This window comes from Triticum urartu, chromosome 1 (genome assembly GCF_003073215.2).
Source record: "Triticum urartu cultivar G1812 chromosome 1, Tu2.1, whole genome shotgun sequence".
NCBI lineage: Eukaryota > Viridiplantae > Streptophyta > Magnoliopsida > Poales > Poaceae > Triticum > Triticum urartu.
The window spans coordinates 294712135-294715854 of NC_053022.1; the positions used below are offsets into that span (position 1 = coordinate 294712135).

General features: G+C 52.6%; 1 pseudogene; it reads left to right on the forward strand.

Moving 5' to 3' along the window:
* Positions 1–1135: 1135 nt before the first annotated feature.
* Positions 1136–1883, forward strand: LOC125532839 (annotated as a pseudogene).
* The last annotated feature ends 1837 nt before the right edge of the window (positions 1884–3720 follow it).

The window sequence follows — 3720 nt, forward strand, 5'->3', positions numbered from 1 at the left end:
TTTTTCTGCCACTATGTTTTCTGTCACTGCATGAACAAGAACGCATTAATAATCCGCAAAATGCATTCTTGATGTTTGCACGTAGAAGATAACACGGCAATCTTATCACATTTCCTGCGTAGGCAACCAACACATCATGGCAAGTAGGACATGCACATTCATTCTCTTTTCTAAAATCTGGATGCCATCTATCATTTTGAAGCGGTGGCAACAGTCAGTAAAATAGGATGGCAAGCAACAACATAACATGGTGGCAACTAACGACAACGATAGGTGGCAACTGATGTTAGATACAGGTGGCAATTATTTTTCCTCCCTCCCTATGCCAAATTCCTCCTTTCTCTCATTATTTTTAGTGATTCCTGCGCATCCTTCAGAACCAACTGCTCGCACCAAGCCAACCCAGAAGCTTAGCTCAACTCTAGTATAGAATATGGCAGATCTGGCGTATTCTGGTGGGCAAATGTGAATACACACAAAAACCGTGGTGCGTTTGCCCAGACAGTGTGGATCTAGTTGCCATCTTCGTGGGCAATCTGCAATTTCAAATTTCTGGACAGAAGAAGGCAGAGAAATAGAAAGAGATCAGAGATCCACCTGTTTTAGATCGTCGTCTTGGGAGGGCGGGGTTGGGGGTGTTGGCTAGCGGTGGTGGGCGCTAGGGATCTGATCTGGTTGCCATGGCAACCAGAGAAGGAAGGTGATAGAAGTAGGGGATCGAGAGGTAGGAGACGACGGTGCAGGTCGCACTAGGGATTGAAAGGAGGCTCGGACGACGGGCGTGTTGGCTCGTGCGGGCAGCGCAGTCGTTCGACCGGACGTGTGGGCGATTATGCCACACACCGGACGTGTGGGCTGTGGCTGCGCGCGCCCGAACGCGTTCGTGCGGACGGGGTCGACTCCGTGCCACACAAGGAGTGCGGCACTACCACCCAATATGTCACACGTGTGGCAGTTATCGGCGTCCTTACGTATATGATCTTTCCCTTATTCGTAAACAAAAATCTCCCTAAAACACCCTATAATTTTGTTTTTCCAAAGGAGTATAAAAGGAGCCTCTTGTCCCGTTTTGTTGTTCGTCCTGCGCCTGATCGATAAGATCCGTGCGGGTGTGGGAGAAACTTTTCTTCCGGGAATGTGTTCGTCCGGGACTGCGACGGCGGGGCGGAAGCGCAAAGGTGCGTCCGGTCGCCCACCCATCGGCAGCAAGCGCCGGCGGGCCCCTGAACCGGCGCACGAGGCTAGCGGCTGGGCGTCTCTCCCAACCGACATCGTAGGCCTCGTCTCCGGGCGGTTGCTGGCCGAGGACGTGGTGGACTACCTCACCTTCCGCGCCGTCTACTCGGGCTGGCGCGCCAGCACGTCCGACCTGGGCATCCTTGCCCTGAGAAAACCACAGCTCCGCCCACACGGCTGGATCGCGCTCTGCGACGGAGACGGGGCGCCCCTGGACAGTGACGGCGAGATCACCTTGTTCAACACACGCACGGTGTGGCGCCTACGCATCCGCCTCCCTGACCTCCGGTGCCACAGGGTCGTCAGCTTCACCGACGGCCTCGTCATCCTGCTGCACAAGCGCACCACCGCCGTCCGCGTGGTCCACCCCTTCACCCTCGCCACAGTCCAACTCCCGCCCCTCGCCCCTGCCTTCCGCAATGCAATTAAGGATCGAGAAGCTCTGTTCAGCATGAGCGCCTTCGTCTGCTCTTCACCTACGGCCCCCTTTTCAGTGGTGGCCCGTTTCCCTTGGAGACCCATGGTGCTCTGGACACAGCCAAGCCGACTGAGCTGGGAGGTCATTCACCATGGCATGGTGGAGCTTCAAAACTTCTTGCCCTTCCAAGGCCTGCTCTTCGCGATCACCAAGTGGAGGGAGGAGATAGTAATGGTGTACCCTCCACGCAAAATCTCCATGGCCTACTATTCGCTAGCCGACCCGTCGATATGCCGCGAGTACCTCGTGGAGGTTGTCGGGCGGATGATGCTCGTGCTGCAGCATGGAAACGATGACAGGGCATGTCCAAAGTATGCCTTCAGGATCTTCGAGGTGGACATCTGGCGCCAGAAGCTGCTGCCCATCTGCAATCTTGGCAGCCGGGCTTTGTTTCTCAACACTGATAGATGCCTGTGTGTCCCGACCATGAGCTTGCCATCTCGCTATAGCAATTCGGTTCATTTCTCTGTGCCAAGCAGCCCCGCTGTGATGCATTCTCTGTCGAGTGGGTTGTCCGAGGACCTGGCGGCACTGTGCCAGATACACGACATGAAGGAGGAGACTCGCCCGTCTGTGCGACCTTTCACCATTACTGATCATCTTCTCACGTATTGCAATCATATGGAGTGGGCGAGGGGGCTCATGTTTCATGAGTACCACCATATACCAGACTCATTCGAGGAACTAAAGGAGAAAATAAAGGCACAATGTTCTCAAGTGCACATTCCGCGTACTGGAACAGGAGGTTCAAAGGCAAAACTTTGCCATATATAATCAAGTGGAAAACAAAACTTTCTTCACAGACAGACTTCTGGCAGATTGTTGTTTTCATGATGAAGTCCCATTATGTCAAGTTTTTGAATTATTCCCCATGTTTCTACGGGCCTGTTTATCTCAATGTTGTCTTGCTCTTTCAAAAACTCTCTGTTCTCTTGAAGAAGTGGAGTCATTTTTAGCAGACATTAGGTAAATATTTTCTTTATTTGGCATTGCCGCATTGGTCATGTTTCTTTGAGCTCTCTCATTGTATGAAATTTATGACCAAATGTCTACCGTTTCGTCCTTAGATCACCACTCTGTTTGCCTCAATAGCCTTATAGAGTTTGATATAGACGCTATTACCTTTGCTTCAAAATATAAGACTTTTTGGTAGGAATAAGAGGTAGTACTAAATAGTGATGAGTTGCATGAAAACTTTGGTTGCAAGGGTAAAACATGTTGTCTGAATACTTAGTGTCGTGTTGATAAATAGATTGAAAGTTTTCCTCACAAAAAAAAGAATACTTAGTGTCGCATTGATGAATATATTGGAAGTTTTTTCTCACAAAAAAAAAAGAATGCTTGGGCCGCGTTCGGCTCCTCTCCGTTCCCTGGACAGCGCTCCCGGAGCGGACCAGTCTCCAGCTAATTTTTAAGGAGCGGCTAAAACCCAGCTCTGCAGCTCCACGGAGTCAGCTCCACGGAGGGATTCCAAACAGGGTCTTAGTGTCACGTTGTTCTTATCATGATGTTGGAGCACCCGCGTTCTGGAGGGTTCACCGCGCAGGAGTGCCCTCCGGCTGTCCGTTCCGCTCGCGGCTCTCGCCGATGCCTCCCTAGCACTCTGCGCTGTCCGTTCCGGGCGCGGCTCCTTGGGATGCTTCGCTGACGCTCCACGCCATCCGATCTCTGCGGCCGGCCTGCACCCGACCTGTTTTCTTCTGGGAACAATGACGCGTGGGCCACAGACGCGACCGAGGCCACCTTCCTGCGGGGATTTTCATCGCCCGTACGAGCATTGTGGCGTGCGCTGGTCCATGTCATCAGCGTGTGTTGGGTCGTTTTTCCCGGTATGGTGCGCTACTCGAGTTGTGGTGTCTCGGCGTTTCACGTACCCGGTCCACTGTTATCCTCTGCTCGTGTCAGCCATATGTTTGATTTGCATGCTCGTGTGTGTTGGGTACGCCTGTGCATGTGGGCACAGGACAGCTCGAATGCTTGTGTGCCCGGATGGGTGTGTGAGGGGT